The sequence below is a fragment of the Sinohyriopsis cumingii genome, chromosome 16 (assembly GCF_028554795.1).
Source record: "Sinohyriopsis cumingii isolate HCF-2022 chromosome 16, ASM2855479v2, whole genome shotgun sequence".
In the NCBI taxonomy this organism is placed as follows: Eukaryota; Metazoa; Mollusca; class Bivalvia; order Unionida; family Unionidae; genus Sinohyriopsis; species Sinohyriopsis cumingii.
Genome location: NC_142976.1, coordinates 45,133,816 through 45,155,441, shown reverse-complemented (window position 1 = coordinate 45,155,441; position 21,626 = coordinate 45,133,816).

The following is a 21,626-nucleotide window of genomic DNA, read 5'->3' as shown; positions in this document are numbered from 1 at the left end:
ACTGAAGAGTACTTGGAGACGTTGATCACACCAAGAACTTCTCCGTTGATGACCCCCAAAAGAACTTCCCCAGTGGCAGGACCCTCCAATTTAGTGGCAGTGGCTGCTGCTTACAAAGTACCTTCTCCCAAAATCAAAGTCCATGAAAGATCGGGCATGTTACAAAGTTTACTGGATTTGTCTAAGCAAGAACTGGCTCGATTTAGTCCGTTACGTACCCCTGCACGACGTGTCATGCCTGTCCTCAAACTGATACGCCGTAAAGACAATCAGTGGCGACGCGTTCCAGTATAAAAAAGGCCTGTGACCGAGTAGGGTATCAGTGTTTTTTAGGTGCTCCTAAAGACTCAAAGATGTCACCCTCCAGAAAACCCCAAGGAAAGAAAAGGAAAGGACTGCCACCACGTTTAACCAAACATGGGGACCTGTTATCTGTCCTGTCCAAAGCTTCTCCACCCCTACGAAAAAAACTCATTCAAACAGCCTCCAAAGAAGTCATCGATACCGTGTGCGAATGTTGTTTGAACGTTTTGAAAGGCACGATCCCTTTGTCCAAACACCAGAAACAATGCTTAAGCAAGCATCGTCACGTTCTTCGCCAAATGGTTCGAAAATAAATTCCCATTCGTCAAAAAAAGAAGATGTTGGTCCAACGTGGAGGCATTTTACCTCTCTTGTTAGGTCCCATACTGAAAGGAGTCTTGGGAACCATGTTGGGAGGACTGGTGGGAGCAAGATAAAAAGGCCCTCGGAAGTCCCAAGATCTCAGAATCGACCCCTGACAACCCCATTGAAGGACGAAAACTAGCTTTAGTGCCTTACAAACGATGGATGTAATATCATCGGTGGCAAGAACAACGCACCCCGCATTTACCTCCCAATCCCAATTTGAGCGAGATGTCCCAGTTACAACACGAATTGCAGTCCTTGATGGATCGCCAAGATTTGTCCGAAACAGAAAAATCGCAAAAGTACGGTCAACTCTTGCAACGATTGCAACTCTTTCACCAGAAAGCTTTAGACGAAACAGCTCTACCCACTTTGAAAGATTTTAAGACCTTGATGAAAAGTCCAGCACCATCACCAGTACCAGTACCAGTACCAGTGGTCAAGACAGAAAAAGGAGAAGAAGAGGAAGGGTTTCAAACTCCACCAGAAAAAGTACGCAAGTTAACAACACCACCTACCTCCAGAATTGGATGGATTAAAAAGATGATGGCCACCCCTTCTTCATCACGAGAGAAAAAGAAAGTGAAGACAGAAGTGAAGACAGAAGTGAAACAAGAACCGATATCCCCCGCTCAGACATCCTCCTCTTCAACACCTATTGCTGGCCGCACACGCAAAACCTTGCAATCCAAGAAAATACCCCAAGAGAAAAAGAGTAGCCTCTTCCAAGAGTGGGTGCCTTATTAACACGCAAAAAATGGAAAAAGTCTTAGCCAGCATTTATTACGATCCCTCCCATCCTGCAGGTTACGCAGGAGTTCAAAAATTGTATCGTGCTGCCAAAACTCGACTGAAAAGTCTCCGTTTACCTCAAGTGCAACGATGGTTACAAGAACAAGCTACCTACACTTTACACAAACCCATTCGACGCAAGTTTGCCAGAAGTCGCACCCGAGTGGATGGCATCGATCATCAATGGCAAGCCGATTTAGCCGATGTCTCTCATTTGGCCAGCTACAATCGTGGCTACAAATATTTGTTTTGTGTCATCGACGTCTTTTCCAAATTTGCCTGGGTCGTGCCCTTGACTTCCAAATTCAGCAGCGAGTTAGTGCGAGCCCTGCAACGGGTGTTGAAACAAAGCGGTCGTCACCCTCTTCGATGGCAAACGGACAAAGGCACCGAATTTCTGAACCAAGCTTTCCAAAAAGAATTAAAGAAACGTGACATTCATTTTTTTACCACCGAGAATCCCGAAACCAAAGCCAGCATCGTGGAACGTTTTCAACGCACTTTGAAAGAACGCATGTGGAAATATTTTACGCATCACCACACTCTGAAGTACATCGACATCTTACCGCACCTGGTGCAAGCGTACAACCAATCTTACCATCGAAGCATCGGACGTGCCCCGCAAGACGTGACTCCCGACAACGAAGTGCTGGTGTTTGAGCGCCTGTTTGGTACGTCCCCGACGAGGGCTGTCCCCAAGAAAAGTGAAGAGATGGCCGTAGGAGATTGGGTGCGCATTGGCAAAACCAAACGCACTTTTGACAAAGGTTACTTACCTAACTGGACGACCGAACTGTTTCGCGTCACTGGACGAGTGCATGACCGTCATCCTGCCGTCTATAAATTGGAAGACATGAACGGAGAAGTGCTCAAAGGAACGTTTTATTTGCCCGAGTTACAACGTGTCACCAAAAAAGAAGACTACGTGTACGACATCGAAAGCATTCTCGAACGCAGAACCCGTAAAGTGGGCAAACGACGTGTCAAAGAAGTCAAAGTACGTTGGAAAGGATATCCACCCAGTTTTGATTCTTGGATCGACGCATCGCAAGTCATCGACTATAAAAAGAAGAAGTGACCATCATGCCCTTTCACACAGCAGACGCAGCTACGTCGACCACTCCTTCTTCACCTAGTTCTTCTGTGCAAGATTTACAAAAACAACCCTTGTGGGTGTGGTGTGGAGAACGTGTGCCTAAAACGCAAATCGTCTTTTTCTGTCAAATCTTCGTGGTGTATTGTGTCATCGGGGCAGCCATCGCCAATTTGAGTTTGCAACAAGGAGACAAACAATTGTGGACCATTTTATTGAGCAGTTGCATCGGTTACCTGCTTCCCAATCCTTCCCTGAACTTCTCCTAGAATAGGAACCACGGGAACCTTGTGTCCAGTGCCAGTGTCAGTCACCACTCCAACCACAACCAGAACCCCATTTTGGGCGGAGACACGTCTCTGACGTCCAGTAATATCCCCTCGGACAGCCACAGAACTCTGGAATTATGAGTCACGAAAACCAATTTTACTTAACCTTACCCAGTGACAGTTCCATGGAGGTGTTTCCCCACAACACGTTGTGCTGTTACACGGCCAAATTACCTCAGGGCATCCCCTTAGATCACGAAGCCCATTGGGAAGTGGCTTTAGTAGAAATGATTCACCCTACACAAATCCAAAACATCACCGAAAAGCAAAACACTTTTGAGGTCGAAATCCTGAACCAACAATTACAAGAAGCCATGAATGACATCGGGTTTTCAGGGGACACAAGACCAGCCAGCAATCCAGCCTTCAGTATCTACACCTTGAAAATTCCAGCAGGGTTTTATTTTAGTGGCCAACATTTGGTGGACACCATTACTTCCAGGTTCGAGTTCGCCTTTGGCAAAGCCCTGAACAGAGTCAAAAAAAGTGTCACCTTGGAGTACCATAAAGTGGCTCATCGCTTACTGATGAAATTTCAGGATACCCAAACGTTGTCCATCAGTTTTAATCGTGACTTGTTTGATATTTTAGGTGGAGACACAAAAATGGCTCCAAATTTTAAACCGAAGATCAACAGCAATACGGAATTTTACAAGTTTTTTCGATTCCCTGTAGAACTGAACCAAGGACTGAATTTGATGTTCGTGTACTCCGATGTGGTGGAGTATAACGTGGTGGGACACACCTCCGTGCCAATACTGCGTGTCATTCCTTTCAAAGTGGATAGTACCACGACCAGTGACCAGGAAGGTGGAAACACTTACCACGTCCACCGAGAATTTGTACATCCTCATTATTTGCCTGTCAGCAAGTCGTATTTGGACACGGTCAACATTGCTATAAAAGGAGATTTCGGACAAAATATTCTATTCACCAAAGGAAAAGTCACCGTGAAACTCCATTTTCGAAAACGGTTCTCTCACGACTCATAAGTCATGTATCCAGTGTACCGAGGGGTTGCTCGACAGCGAGGACACGGTTTAGGAGATATGTTAAAATCGGCCTTTCGTTCGGTGGCCCCGGTGTTGAAACCGATGGTGACACGCGAATTGCACGCCTTGAAAGATGCGGCACTGACGCAAGGCAAAGAATTTCTCCAAAATGTCATCATCGACAAACAAAATCCTAAAGAAGCCTTCATGAGGGCAGGCAAAAATGTCTTGCTGCAAACGGGCAAAGACATTTTGGGCCGACGAGACACACCTATAAATGCCCTGAACGCTACCGAATCAGGCATTCAGCAAGGACAAGGCAGAAAGAGACGACGAAGAAGAAAACACCCTTTCACTAGACTTCAAGCGAGAAAGGCCAAGAAAAGAAGAACCGTTCGAGACTTAGACGTTTTCGATTATTGAGAAAGAACAAAAAATGATGCACCGAGAGTCTTGCGCTTGTTCCAAGACGGAACTGGATCTGTTTGCCATGCCCCCCACCATGATGACGATGCAAGAATCCCAATGGGTGGAATTTCACCCAGTCTCCTCATTGACAACCTCAGCTCCCATCGAGTTTGAAATCAAAGGACAGCCCGAAGATTACATCGATCTGAATAGCAGTTACTTGTACTTGAAAGTCAAAGTTGTCGATGAGGACAATTCACCCCTAGATGGCGATGAGGTAATAGCTCCCGTCAACAATTTCATGCATTCCTTGTTTAGCGGAGTGGACTTGTACTTGAACAACAAACTGGTCAGCAGCAGCATGGATACTTACCCTTATCGAGCGTACCTGGAAAATCTCTTGACGTACGGAATAGACGCCAAGAACACTCATCTCAATGCCTGTGTGCTATGGGAAGCTGACGAAGCAGGCCAGTTTGAAGAATTCGAAATTGATGCAAAAAAAACACCAAGCAATGACGGATTTATAGAACGAAGAAACAGAATCAAAAGTGAAAATAGTTTAGAACTGATGGATCGTTTGCATTTGGACATGTGGTTGCAAGAGAAGTATTTGCTGAACGGGGTGAATGTTCGCCTGAGACTGAATCGGAGCAGTGCCGCTTTCCATTTGATAGGTACTAACGCTTGCAAAACTGTCATCGAGGAAGCCAGGCTCTACGTACGACGCGTGGAAGTGTTACCTAAAGTGGGTAACGACATCAGTCAAACATTGAGCAGAACGACCGCTAAGTATCCCATACGACGCGTGGAAGTGAAAACCTTCACCATTCCCAAGGGACAGCGATCCATGATCGAAGATCATTTGTTCCAAGGACAGTTACCCAAACGTTTGATCGTTGGTATCGTCGAGAATGAAGCCTTCAACGGAGCTTTGGGTAAAAATCCTTTTTACTTTCAACACTTTGGCGTGTCCAAGATCGAAGTCAGTCGCGATGGCAAGAACTTGTGTACCCGACCTTTCGAACCTGACTTTACCAAGAAGAATTACTTGAGGTCGTACTTGTCCCTGTATGAAGCCACGGGACAGTTAGGAACCAACACCAGTCACGGTATTACGTACGACGATTATGTAGGAGGCTATGCTTTGTGGGCTTTCGATTTCACTCCTGACCAAGGCAGCGACGAGGGACATTTCCACCCTATAAAATCTGGCCAGATTCGTGTGGAAATTCAGTTTGCAAACCGAGTCCCTGATGACACGGTGAACGTCCTCCTGTATGCAGAATTCGATAATACCATAGAAATCAACAGTTTGAGAGAAGTCATTCTAGACTATTAGAAGCCATGGAAGACTGTTATCCCTCTTTACCTAGTGGAGAAACTTTAAAGATGGAATGTGAGGAGACCGTGGAAAAAGAAGAAGTGATCATGATGAAGTCAAGATGGCCAGAACAAGAAGCCCATTTAGTCTCCTGTTTTGCCAAACACTTGGTCGACAAAATGACGGAATTGATCAAGAAAAATTGCTATGGATGTCAAAATGATCATCCCAGTCAAATTCAACACGATAAATGCATGATGTTGAGTCAAGAAGAAAAATTGGATGAGTATCTGGACGAAGCTTGGAGTCTCATCTCGGACAAAGACGTGTTACACCAGTGGTATAAAGACTTGCATGAACATTCTTGTCCACCATTAACCACTCAAGAGATCCATCGTATCGAAGCTCTCCTGAATCAGAGTGAGGAAACAGAACGAATAACCGTTTATTCGTCAGACATTTTCAAGCAAAAAGTCAGGATCGAATTGACGACGTATTATTACCTGTGAAGAAGAAAAAAAACCACACAAATGGATACCTGGGAACTTTATTACCTTTTGAACCACAGTTCGTATACGTCTTCTTGGAATCCTGTCGTCTGTGCTAAAGATGAACTCCCTCATCGCAAACCTAAAGACCATCAAGCTTACGTGATCAACACGGACAACAGTCATCTCCCAGGAACCCACTGGGTAGCCGTCTACTTTCCTCAAGAAGGATGTGTGGAATATTTCGATTCGTACGGATTGCCCCCTTTGGAAGACGATATCATTGACTTTATGAGAAGAAATGCTCAAACCACCCGATTCAATAATGTGAAATTACAAGGCACAGATTCCTTGGTGTGTGGACAGTAATGTGTGTATTTTCTGCATCATCGCAGCCTGGGCTATTCCTTAGAACATTTAGTGACTCATTTTGATCCTCGTTCTTCTTCTAGAAACGATGTGAAAGTAGATCGATGGTTTTGTGACCATTATGCTTATCTTTTGTCTCAAGCTAGGAAACGTAGTGTCAATCAATGGCCTAATGATTTCCAACAGTGGAAATCACAATTTCATTCACAACGTTGTCAACCCTGTTCAAAGTAGATTCTATTTGAAAAGATTGTTTGATGTTATAGTGTTGGATTATTGTTAAAAATGTTAGAGTTGTTGTTTAGTGTTAAGTGATTTTTGAATAAAAAATGTTGTGTTTTGAAAAAAATGCCTTTGTCTTTTGTTTAGCTATAAGAATGTTGGATTGATGCTCTTTCATTTCTTACTATCCCTCTCATGACACTCACTAAACGTTGCGGCTCGAAAACCGTGTGGGGGATGTTTTCCTTCACGTCCGCGCTTTGACTTTAAGAACCGGGTTATTTACAGTCTAACCATCCATTGTCGACTCATCCTCCTACGAAGATGTGCTCCAAACTAGCTAAGCTCAACGAAGCCTACGTGAATTTGCATAGGGTCAGACACAGTCTGATACCGAAGCCAGAAGAAATAGAGAATGTGAGAATGCTAAAAATCACTGAAGACCTAATAGAAGAGCTCTTCAGAGAAGAAATGAACCGGGAAAAAGAAGAATGGACAGAGAAGTACAGACTTCAGAGACAGCAGCAGCAACAGCAGCAACAAGAACAACAACAGTAGCAGCAACCTGAACCTGACAGAGGCTTTGTCGATTGCCGTATCGACACCAAAGAGTTCTTCTTCTCTTTTCGAAGAAGCAGACCTATCGCCAGAAAGTCTATCCTCAGAGGACATCGCATTCTTAGAAACTAAAAAAGAATGCTATAGCAAACAAAAAAAAAAACAGCCCTTTTCAGGGCTACCCAATACTCTAGAAAAGAAATAACGATCGATTTGCCAATGTGTGTAAGTAGAGTAGTGTGAAAATAAACACTAACTCTTTATTGATAGTGAGAGTGTATGTGTTTGTGTGTTAGTGTTAGTAACAGTTCACGTAAGTTTAGGTCAATAGTAGATTAAAATAATGTATTTTTTGGTGTTTGAGGTGTATATTTGGGGGTTAGATTGAATTGCTTTGCGTATGTGGATAGTCTATTGAAGTGATTTATAAAAAAATTTAAAATAGTGATGGGTAGCATAAAAAAGTGAGTGAGTATTTCTTTTAGGTCCGCGCGTTGTTGTTTTTGTTTATTATCTAGGTAAGATCAATTTTATGTTTTTAGGGGGATGTTTTCCATCACGTCCGCGCTTTCAGTATAAATTGAAACTCGCTCGGCAGTCTAGCTACCCTTGTTGATTGTTCAACACTAGAAAAATGAGCAGCAGACTGAGTAAATTGATGGAACTTCAGATGCATCTGGAGTATGCCAGATGCCTCCTGAATGAGCTGGCTGCAGAGGCCCTTGTGGAAGAAGCCAGGATAGAACAAGAGGAAGAAGAAAGAAAACTGAAAGAAGAGGAAGAAAAAAAGAGAGGGATAAGGTCTCACGTGTTCATGATAGAGAAATGTGAGGTGAAGCCCTGGGTGATGGAACCTCCACAGGCAATGACTGGACCACAGTTACAACCACAACAAGAGGTAAGGAGACCAATTGTTCATCCTCGAATGAGGAATAGAAGAGAAAGAAGACAAAGGGAAGAAGAAGAAGTGTTCACTATTCCTCAAACGGAGGAGTGGGATAGTGAAGCTACTCACCCCCCGTCAGCTCTTCCAACAACTTCAGTCAATTGGACCAATGACTGGAGTAGGCGTTGTGTCTGTGGTGCCAGACCCGGAAGGTGCCACCATTAGCCAGGTGCCTCTGAAGTTCCAAAAACAGTCCTTTTCAGGGCTACCCAATACTCTAGAAAAGAAATAACAATCCATTTGCCAATGTGTGTAGGTAGAGTAGTGTGATTATAAACACTAACTCTTTTTGAAAAAAATGTTAGGGTATGTATTTGTGTGTTTGGGTGTTTGTGTTTGTAAGAGCTAAGGTATGTTTGTGTGAATAGTAAATTATGGGTTTCTTTATTGTTTATTAGCGTATGTGGAGAGTATAGTTAGGGTTATATTATATGAAATGAAAAAGTAGGGGGATGTTTTCCTTCCCGTCCGCGCGTTGTTGGGTCATGATCTAGGTAAGATCCATTTTATGTTTTAGGGGGATGTTTTCCTTCACGTCCGTGCTTTCAGTATAAGAACCCACCACGTTCGTCGTTGGAACCATTCTACAAAGAAGATGGCTTCAAACCACCTCGATAAATTCCAATCATTGCAAGACGTCCTTGACAATTTGGGAATGATAGAACAAATGCTCGTACGACTCAATGAAGACCATTATTCTTATAGTCCGCATAGAGTAAAAATGGAAATTAACAATTTAAGAAAAGCAAAGGATATGATAAGTGGTGTAATGAAGGAAATAAAGGAGAAGAAGGAGGATGAAGAGGAAAAGATAAGAATAAGAACATGGAACGAAAAAATTGAAAAAGAAGAAGAAAATGAAAAGAGGAAGAAAGAAGAGGAGGAAGAGAAGAAAGAAGAAGAGGAGGAGAAAAAAAAAGAAAGAGAAGAAGAGTGTAGGAGATAAAATAAGAACTTGGTGGAGGAAAAGAAGAAATTAGAAGAAGAAGAAGAAGAAGAAGAAGAAGAAGAAGAAGAAGAAGAAGAAGAAGAAGAAAACCCAAAGGCCCTTTTCAGGGCCAGCCATATTTCTCGAAAAGAGATAGCCTTTCCATTGCCTACCCCTTTTTTTAATTTTTTAATTTTTTTAAAAAAAAATATAAAAAAATCCCATGTTCAATTTCCCTTGACGCTATAAGGCCCACTTTAATGAAAGCCCTTGACGCTATAAAGGCCCACCCTGTTTAATTTCCTTTGACGCTAAACTGCCCCACGATTTTTTCTTTCTCCATGTTAATTTCCCTTGACGGTAATCTTACCCAGGGGTGTTTTTAATGCTAATTCCCATTGACCGTAAAGTGCCCCCCTTCACTACTATGGTGCCTTGATGATATTTTTCGTTTCTAAATATATGTTTCCTTTTATTGTTCGTACAATATTTATGGTGTAGTATTCAGTTCCTTCGTACAATGTAGCTGTTTCAATCATTAGTCGATACATTTTTAATTAACCACAGCCAACCTCTTTTATTATGGCATTAGTTCATCCACAGTGATTTGATTTAATTAATTCTGTACTATTATCTATTATGCATTTGGTCTTTGGTATAAGTCTTAAAAGCATTATCTCGTCACAAAAGGTTCAGTAATAGGATGTTGGTTGTTATTTTTCTGTGTCTTTTGTTGCAGGAATGTCTGTAATTAAATTAATTTTCGTCAAATTCGTTTTCATTAACCTTGTTTGAAGCTAAAACTGGTGATTATTGTCTTTGCATTATTCATTTGGAGAATTTTAATATTTAGTATATGCATGTATATATATATATATATATATATATATATATATATATATATATATATATATATATATATATATATATATATATACACACATACATACATACATTAATGAATGTAATACATAATTGTGGATAGCAATGGCTGCTTATAATCGAGAAATGTCCAAGGTATGTTTATGCTATTTTCAAATGAAAATGGCTTAAAATGTCTTGAGTGTGGAAATCTAATCGGGAATAAATCCATTTAGACAAAAATTCTTTTATCAGAACTAGTTGTTTTAATTTGGAATGGCTAAATCTATACGAACTAAGCTACTGGGAGAAATGAAAGACATATGTTTGGCTCCAGAAAAAAAATCTTCTTCATATTGACCAAATATCCTCAAAATAATTTAGAAAAACTTTTCAATATGATAGCATTGTCTTACTAAACAAAATGGATTATAGAAGTGTGAGTGTCCTAGGGTTTTTCCAAACGAATGTGGATGATAGACGGATAGATAGCCCAATGTTTTCATCCGCCCCCCCCCCCCCCCCCCCCCGGAAAAAGATGTATTGTGTGTGTGATAGATTGTTGTTATTTGAAATATATTTATTGACAGGTAGGTGACGTAGGATATTTTTATTAATGACATATAGGAAAATGGGTGGTCTAGGATTATTTTATTTTTTAAATTGTGGGTAGGAGAATGTGTGTCCTAGGTTTCCTTTTGCAGTTGATGGCTGATAGGGTGGATGGTCTTGGGCTTTTAAAAGATAAATTGAAAGATAACCTTGTTTTTTAGAATGAAAGATAGGTGGATGGGTTTCTAATGCTTTATATTTAAATTAGAGAAAAGGAGAATGAGTGGCACAGGACAAACGAGAGCTAGATTACTGTGGGAGTCTTCTGAAAGAAAAGAAAATTCGTTTGAAATTTCTATATCTATATTCGGCCTTGGCCTCTTTCATTCTCTTTAAGCGGCACTTAATAGCGCACGTCCACAGGCTGGTTCTATAACTGGTAAACAAAGGTTAGTTTTATGCGAGCATTCCACAATTTAGATAGCATAATATTTGAGTTTGGCACGACATTCGTAAAAAAAAACGGTTTCATTATGACCTAATATGATGAAAACACGTGTTAAGCTCTTTGCTTTGCAAACAACCACGTACAAATATATTGATCTGTTTACGGATGCATATTCCACGTTGAATTTCTGTCCGTTCGTTTAATACTGATAAATCACTACAATCACAGGGTGACCGCCATGCATGATAGCGTAGTATGTTATAGTATTTTGTTAACATATAATTTACATAATTTCATTATTGTCATAGATTCTTCGTCAGCTGTGTTTAAAAGACCTACAGTTATCTTTCCTTGAGACAGGTGTTACATCAGAAGTCTGTTTAAAAGTACTTTAAGAGAACCATACTAGGACCCAGGACAAGGATCTGCTTTTTGCACGTGCTCAGAATAATATTGGGATACAAAGGCTCCGACAGTGCGTAAGATCGCAAATATATACTTGCATTGTCAGCAATATTACGTGACTGCGTTGCTCATGAACAATATACGGTTATTTGCAAAACGAGTGTAGGTGTTCGAAATTTCTTTTCACAAGCACGTAGCGACGAAAGCAAGTCTAAATATGTAGAACTGTTGGTAATTGACATTTGGATGCAAAATACATTAATGAACGACTACCATGGGAATTTACGGTAAAATAATATATTCTAACTAACTATTTATATCCAATTGAGAATAGAACCCAGTCTTTCTATAAATGAATAGAACATAATTTATCTCTCTGAATACCAGTTCAGTAGCAGAGATCGAAACGTTTGAATTTCGAATGAAGATGACGTAAAAAGAACATGGACGTTAAAAGCTACCTAGGCCACTCAGTCGTCTATTATCTATTATGATATTTAAAGCATATATTATACCAGGAAGCAAATAATGCAATTGTTGCCGAGTCTTGAAAAGTAATTTGTGAACGCAAGCAGAAAAAGTCGGTTGCAGTAAGACTGGGAGAACAGCAGACTTTGAAGAGATAACACTGCTTTGTATAGGAAATGGTGCTTACACTGTTGACAAAAATAGATCTCTAGTATACTGTTGGCACAAAACTGATATCATGTATTCGATGTCTCACCCAATGCAAACACCAAAATGACATTCATGTATTTCTTGAAGTTAACGTTAATTTGCAGGCCGAATGAAGTACATTTAATTAGTGACCATACTCATTCCGTTCTAATACTGCATGCTTTCATGCTGCTGGTCGTCTTGATACATACACATATGGAACAAATTTCATTTGACTTCATCAGCAAGCTACCATTATGCTGTGCAAGCTTCAGTAATTTATTGTCTTGTAAATCAAAATTACTGGGCATGTATCAAGCGTTATTGGATGGTTTAACGCCATTTTTCAGCACAAGATAGGCTACACATGGCGGCCAGTATAATTGGTGAGGAAGAACCTTGGAAAACCCCGGGAATAACCACCGAGCCACGAGAAGCTACTGGCAGGCTTTCTCACGTACCAACGTTAGCCGAGGCTGAGACTCGAACTCACGCAGACAGAGGTGAGATGGCAGTGATCCGTAACGGTGAGCGCTTTAAACTACCCGGCCACTCGGGGCCCCCGTTAGAAAGAGGCATGAACAGTTAAAATAAAGAGTATCGTTTATAACTTGATGGTTCAAGATTTTAGAAGATAATGCAAAAATTCATTATTAGAGTCAGATGTAATATTTTTCATTGCCTCAATCACATTATTGTTATAGTAAAAAATAAGAGAAATAAGAAAAGAATAAAATAACATGAAATATCTAAATTCCAATTTGGCAAGTTTTTTGCGATTTAGTAGAAGTATTGATTGATTTGCTTTCTAAAACCTGGTAAGAACTGGATCTCATTTGATTTTCTGGAGTTTTCAAGAATTGTTAAAAGCAATAAGAGCTCATTTATTTGTTAGCAGTACCCTGGAGTCGATTGGAAAATGTTATATAGTACTATTTCTCACCTTACAGTTTCAGAAATATATGGACTGTACCGATTAAGACAAATTCCTGCTTGCGATCACAAGTGGGCGAAGGCATGACGTTTCAGATCTTGCACACCAATGATATAGAAGATTTATGATAGGATGCCACTTCAAGAACATGAATAATTGTTCATAGTATTGTCTGTAGATGATATAGATGTCAATTTAACAGCGTCTGAGTTAGACATTAGACAACAACTTGACAATGTAGAGTCCGAAATTCAAGTAGAAAAATATGTTAAGTTTTTATCAATGATCGCAAAAATAGATGATGATATACACAAATCGAATGGACGTAATAAATGGTGTGCTGCTGAAGAGTAGGACTCTGGGTTCCGAATATACAGAGAGGAAGATGATAATAATGTACGTTCCAGATAACGCGATCGGAAAATGTCTAATTGATCCAATGAATCTCATCAGGGTGTGTCAACGTTTTATCCCCGAGTCTACACATTTCTACCTCCAGAAATAAGAACAAGAATGAACAAGGAAATACGAAGATATACGTAGATCAGGACTTTGTTTTTCCTTATGGAATATTTCAGGAAAAGGGTATTGCAAAATGAATTAATCATGCGTGGATACTATATTGCGGTTGCTTACATAAACCATACACTGTATAAGCATGCTGTTGAACAACGTACTACAAGGTAAACTATGACACTTTACATGATCTATATGATCGATCTTACACACCACATAAAATATCTATCTTGTCTAACACGCATGGAGCACTTGAACAAGATCGCAGAGAAACATAATAATTAATGAGAAAATGTACAATACTGTCCAGCTAAGAATAAATTTTAGAACTAATAATAATAATGACAAACATTTTTCTCGCTTTAATCTTTATTTCTTAGATCAGTTTAGGTATTCACACTAATGCATAAACACTTACAGACTGTTACTTTACTTAACTTTTTATCACAAAATATTTCATTTAAGTTGTGCAAAACTTTGTAGCCATTCCCTCTTGAATTGCCAGTACAATCTCCAATACTGGAGCGTCTTTAGGCTATTGCCTCGTCAGTTACCAGTAGAGTCTACGATACTTGGGCGTCTTTAGGTTATTGCCCTTCAATTACCAGTACAGCCAATTATACTGGGGCTTATTTAGGCTATTGCCCTTCAATTACCAGCTTAGTCTACGATAATGATTGCCCTTTATCCATAGTGAAGCAAATAGTCTCAGTTGCATCATTTTTCGTGATGTGCTTAGTCGTGATGGAATATGGGCTGGTGTGTGCAGGCAATGCGATAGGTGCCGTTTACTCGAGGATATGGGTTCGAATCTCCGTAAAGTACGATTTAAAAATTCTCTAACCTGTATGATAGTAGAAATACATAAATAAATAAATATAGGGATTTTGTGGTGGCTCAATAAGCGGTTTAATCGTCTAAGTTTCTTTTTACATACAATTTTGGTATTTAAGAAAGGAAAATATTCTTTTCCGCCTTAATACTGAATATATTTCATTTTGGAGTACAAAACGATATATTTTGACTCGAAGCTTCTCACGTCGTCAACATGTCACCTTTTTGTCCATATCTTGAATCAACTTAGGAATATAGAAAATCATCTCTCCATATTCTTTTTTGGATTACTTTATTCCTGTAACTATTACTGACAAGTCAACGAAGGAACCACTTTATTACCCGAATTAGAAAACATAACATGCTTTGGCATGGAGGAAAAGAATTCCCCATAGCAATTAATGTGAATAAATGACATTGCAGAAGAAAGAAAGAAAATTATAAATATTCTTCTAAACTCATATTCGCCTTGGGAGTAATTTAGCCACATATTTTGCTTGCAAAGTTTCCAAACTGCCTGCAGACAATGGCATAAACGATGATATTTTCTGAAGCTGAGCTAAATTTTAATTCTACGCTGTACTGGGCTGTCTTTGCAATAGAATGAAGTAAAACTGTATAAGCAATTTCCAACGTCATCAATTTAACTTTCGATTGGCATCTTGAAAACCAATCTTCGAGACAATACAGATTTATGCTGCAAAGAAAATTTAAGATCGGATTTTATCTTCATTAATGCAACCTAGCCTAATAAACCTTGTTTGTAACATTAAAAATAAGCATGATTAATTTTAAAGGATTTAGATATCCAAAGGTTTCAATCCAAATTCCAAGTCATTTTATCTGACAGTACCTTCCTACATATTTGTTATCGCTTAGAAATCGATCCCAGGATGCATCACAATCGAATCATAATAAAACTCCACATTCTAGATTAGAATTCATTCGGAACACTAAACCTGTAGATTATTGTTACAACCTTTAGAACTATTTGGAATTTAATTCAGAATACAGCAAGTTCCTTTCAAATTATCACTTTGCAAATCATGTAAAAGACATTGTTTGTTGAATTTTACTTAACTTCTTGGATTTCGCTTTTTTTCTCTTACTTAGTTTTAGATATTAGAATCGCAGGAATAAATACATTGTTATGTTTATCTACATTTGTCTTTAACTTTTGTTTCGTGCCTGTAGATTGCATTAGAGCTATAAAGAGTGTAGACAAGGCTTAAAATCACTCGTAATAATGAACCATTTTTATAAGTTTAGAGTGATTTCTCATTGGATGGTTCTGTCAAGTGGGTTCTATTGCTACATGGGATAGTGTTGCATACATTTAACAGTGGGCAACTGTGTAAAGGACGATCATACGAATAAGACAAAATAGGAAGACTGATAAGAAACGTTTGAATGAAGGAACTGACCTGCACTTCATCCCCCGGGTGCCAATTAAGAAAAGTGTCATTACTAACTCCCCCTTTTTCGCTTTTGGGAATGCCTTGGGCCTATTTCCATAAGACTAGTATTTATTTTCCAATAATCTATTAAATTCAAAGTTTGCTAAGTTGGATTCTATTCATTCAGGCATTCACGCCTATTTCAAAACGTGAAACTTCACTATAGGCGCCGTATTGAGTCAGAAACTTGAGATTACACCATTTGAAAAGGTTGACTGTTGTGCTTGGAAAAGGTGTTAAAGTAAAGCAAATCCGTTAAGTGCTGAATAAGCATAGCAAATGGTATACATTATCACGTATTACTTTGCCTTTATTGGAAAATGTTCAAAAAATTTGGTTTAGACTTTTAATGGGTCAATCGTATTTTGCCAACGTATAGGACAGTTTTGACGAATAATTCTTGACGTTAGTGTACGATTTATATGGTAATAAGCGGAAAGGCAATTGCATTGCGGGTGATTTGAACTTGTGTATAGAACATTTCTTAAAATATTTGGCTCCTATATGAGATTAGAGAACAATTTTGCTATAGACCGCTATTAATTAATTCCATTATGAGTTAACTTCTCGCACGAAAGTTAGTAATAGCTTCGCCAGAATATTTAAATAAGTTTGATTAGACCCTCGACAGTTGGAAGTAGACACATTCTCGTTGCTACTATGTCTCAATTCCCCAATACATCAGTCGTTGTGGGTAAGGTTGGACATTATTGCATACGTAATATTATTGCTGTTATATGGCCACCATTATTGCCATGTAATCGATTTGCCAAATGCTCTCCATTAGTCCTGACTTTCCGTTATGTCTGGTGTGTGTGTGTGTGTGTGTGTGTGTGTGTATATATATATATATATACCTTGATTTTTTTTATAGGAAAGCGGAATGATTGTAGATGCATGAGAATTAATTACTAGGTCATCATGCGAGTGTGACTTCTACACGCGAGTGCATATAACGCCGATTGAGTAATATCATTGTTAGGTGATGTATGCTTAGCCGTGAAAGAATATGTGCTTGTGTGTGCTGGCAAGGCTATGGGTGCCGTTTACCCGCGAACCTGGGTTCGAATCTCCATAGAGTACGAATTAAAAATTCCCTAACCTGTATGATAGTAACAAATCAGATACCACTGGGTAACATAAATTACATATAGTACATAATCTGGTACATATCTGATGTATGGTTATTATTGCTTGTTTGCAGGTGCTGGGCATCAAAAATAAGTTTATCTGGATCTGACAAAATTATCTACCGCCGAGAGGGTGAACTGGCTATTTTCTTGGACAGAACACAATAACACTTCATGTGTCTTTTGTCAACGTATCACATTATATACGTCTGGAAGGAGATTTAAATAATAAATTATTAAATAAGACGCTTCCTACTGAAAGGTGAATGTTGATTTAAATGAAGAATGTTTAAGCCTCGAACGTAGAGCGTGTGAACAGAGAAAACGCGCACATTTATATCGATCAACATCTAGCGTATACACCGTAGGATATATTTCCAAGTCAAATAACTAACCAACGGAAAGTAATTCAAACAATACAAATCGTTATTATAGTAGACATTCCATTACACTTGACCATGAAATTCTCTCTCTCTCTCTCTCTCTCTCTCTCTCTCTCTCTCTCTCTCTGTGCTGGTCGGTTTGTAATTTTCACTAGCATCGATCGATCCAGATAGAGAGACTGGTATCTGGATCAATCAAATTTAAATGAAACTGACAGTACCACTAACAAAGAGAGACAGAGACGGACAGACAGAGACAAATGCCTTCTGGCATTTAACCATGCTTAAATGTAGTGTTTTAAAAAGTGTAGGGGCTTACAGACTTAAAAGAAAATCAAACATTACATAGATTACAGTATTACAGTAACTGGAAATTGTGTAACGCTGGAAAAAAAAATTCTTTAGATCTGTGTTTTTATACGCAGTTGATTATTGCTATAGAACGTTGTAATTTCTTTCTCATATCCAAATTCTGGACCACCGCTGTGGAACGTTAATGCTCTCTGCTGTTGTTTATTTTTATTCATGCAACACTAGAATATTTTGTTATGGCTTGATGGAAAGTTCATTAAAAAATAAAGAATTTTAAGCATCATCTGTAGAAAAAATGAATCTGTGAGACATTCTACACAAGTAGGAACACGGATAATGACTACGATATTTGTTAGAAGCTAAGACGGAAAAGGAAGCCTAATAAGTGGTTTTAGGTTCAAGAGTAGAAAATACATTGCACGGGAGCCAGGGACAGCAAAGATTTATTTTTAAATGTATTTTTTTTTAAATTATAAAGAAATTTTAATTATATTTCATTTGTTGTTCTGGTAATGTACGGAAGAGTGCCCGAATTATCTCTATATAGTTTCATACTTGAGTTTTTCTGTGATTGCTACACTAAATCTCATGTCTATGTTAACCATTTTCTCATTATGAAATCACAGTGCATTCGGCCAGTCATTCAGGAATAAGGATGAAAAAAGAAAGACTTGCAAATGCTCGTTTCTTGTCAATATACCAAAACATGGTAACGAGGTCTCTCATTTTTAGTCATTTCCTCGTTGGTCTGTTAAAGAAATAAGATTCTGCTCTAAAGCACTATGTCACTTGCTTCTGTTGTTCAAATTTTACTAAACGAATTTCGCAAGCCTAAATAATCAAATCAGTCACAATTGTTTTTGCATATTATATTCGCTTGGGTGTTGCTTGCTAAACAAAAATCCCGCATGCAGGGTTTGCAGTCTCTGACGGTTTGATAGAGAATTAATAGTATCTGGTTAACGATAGCGTGAACAGCAATGATGTAAATTGAGACAAACATCTAAAATGCAATATAAGTAAGTTTGTGGTCAGTGAAACCCATGGAAAATAAGTGACAGTGTCTAATTCACTTTTATTTGCTGATCTTAAACATATAAATGTGTACATTTGTGTGATACGTTTCACAGGCAGGACTCGTGGTGAGTTACAAGTAATGTGTGCAGTTAGTACTACGTTGTTTAAAAAATTTTACTTGCACAACTGAGTGGACTCGTGCAATAATTTACCTGTCAGCAAGAAATGTCTATTGGACAACGAGGTATTCAAAGCTGGTTGCCCAAGGACAACCATGGATTTTCAAAATATGTTCTACCTCTGAAGTTATTTCAATTATATTATAAAAATGGTCATTGATTAGCACTTTCTAAATCTACCCTTCCACTTAATCAATTGCTATCAATGGCAGAAGAAATAAATGTACTTTTTATACATCGTTGTTGACTCCTTCAGCAACAGATCTAGTTTTGCTGAAATGGCAAACGTGATAGAACCGATTTATACCGATGGACAAAATATTCAAAGTATTATGATGCACATCAATCTATTGTAACGATAGAAACAGTGTTTATATTATCGTAAGCTAATGTCAGGTCACATGAATCCACATTTCGTCTTTAATAGTGGATTGTTAACCACAATACAGCAGATGACTAAAAATGTTGTTTAAATGGATGGCTTTTTGATCTGATATGGAGCACGAGAGACCTTTTTCTCTGCCCTTTTAATCTTAATGGTAAAACTGACTTCATAAAACTGTCAAAATAAAGCATAAAACAAAAAACGTTGTAAACATGTTCTTGAATGCAATACCATTATTTGAAGCTGATGTTATACTACTAATCCTATTCCTACTATTCCTACTGCAACTAATACTACTACATACATACATACATGCATACATACATACATACATACATACATACATACATACATACATACATACATACATACAGATGTGTTGAAAAGTTATGGTAATCAAGATCAAACGTAAACCAACGCGCCACCTGATTGGATTTTTCTTGCAAATAATGAGAATCACGACTGAGTGACGTTTTATCCAACTCACCACTTCCCTTGGTTGAATTATTGCCTGTATTACAATTTTCTCGTTTGTCAATTTTTTATTTATATTTTTTTTGTACTTGAGCAGGGACTCCTAAAAATGCTTCAAAGTGGTATTTTGCTACAGCATCGAGGCTGTGTTGGGAAAGATAAACACTTGAAATTCAATAATGTAAAGAAAATAAAAACGGAGCCCAAAATGGACACAACATAAAACAACTTGACTTCTCAAGTGTTAAGGCACTACTGACTGAATTCTTATCATAACATCATTTATAAGATTAACTAAAACGCAAAACAGACTCCCGGATGGGGGTAAAGAGTTCATTCTTCTGGAAAAAAAACAGAAGCTTGTTTATCATTTTAAACGTGCTTAATGTCACATAGTCCACGTATGACCTTGACTCAACCTAATGATTCTTACTGTGAGACAGACCTTTTAAAAAATAGTTGTTTACTAAAATTGTCACTGATTCTTGAAACAATGTCAGTAATTGGACACAATGTTTCTTTTATCAGTTGCTTACATCGAAAATTTAAAACAAAAATCAGTTAGAACTGAACTCTATTCTGGACAATATATCAAATCCAGTAAACAAAATTACATTACAGTAGCATGTAATGGAATAAAAAAATTAAATCCAACAGACAAACAATTAAATTAAATATACATGACAGTAAATTCGCTAGTTTCTCAAATTTCCTTTATTTGTTTTCTACGAGGCTTTCGTTTTTATCTTCATTTTATCCTTTTAAACTTTAAAGTCGATTATCTCACCCCTTAATTGCTCAACTTTCTCAATAATACGCTTCCTTGCTTTGGAAATGTCTTCTTTAGGCTTCCCTTTAACTTCTTTAAGACATATTTTCGAATGGTTTTTATATACTTTTTGATCCAATTTCTTATTCTAATACTCACTGACCGCTCTAGTGTTCTAGTGGTTAAAGCGTCCGTTTCGAATGCGGGACGTCGCTGGTTCGAACTCCGGACGAGTCATGCCAAAGACTTATAAAAAATGGTATTAACAGCTGCCTTGCTATGCACTCAGCATTACGAGGTTAGTGTATGACTAGTGTCAGGATAATTTGACTGTGTGGGACATCATATTACATGTCTGCAGCATGATGCCCCAGTGCTAGACATCATTACAAACTGCCACACTGCAGACATAGTAGCGATGTGACTGAAAAAGTGTTCAAGCTATGTTAAAAATCCAAATCACATACACGCACACACACAAACATATTCATAAGACGCGACTTTACCCATGCATTTCTTGACTGAATCTAAATTAGCATCTGCAGACGCTGTTCTGTCTTTCTCTTTGTCTTTTTTATTCTCTCTGATGTAAATCTCTCTTTGTAATGTTTAAACCTTTTATACGCGGGCACTGTTTTATATTGAAGTATACCGATGGTTCGCAACCCTCAACCCCGCACGTCACGACCCAAATCAGGGTCACGAGAACATTCTGGAAGTTAGTGGAGGGTCGACAGGTTTTTAATTTATTTTTATATATTTTTTATTTTTTATTTTTTTGTTGTTATTTTTCTTTTTGAGCGTTGCAAAACTTATCAAGATCTTGAAACGGGGTCCTGAGGCTCAGAAAACTAATTTTTGGGTAGCGCTCAAACTTTGGGAACCACTGAAGCATATAAAATATCATTTCCTCCATCTTATAAAGATTTATATTTAAAATATATGGTATTGACATAATAATAATCTGATTACTTATGTCTCTTTGTTAAAAGTGATTGACATTATGCGACTTCTAATTGCTTCCAAAAATAGAACTTGGAGCATATATCTCATCAAACGTTGCTGTTGTTGTTGTGGGGTTTAACGCCATTTTTCAGCACACGATATGCTATACATGGCGGCCAGTATTACTGGTGGAGGAAGAACCCGGGAAAACTCCTGCAAGAACCACCGACCCACGAGAAGCTACTGGCAA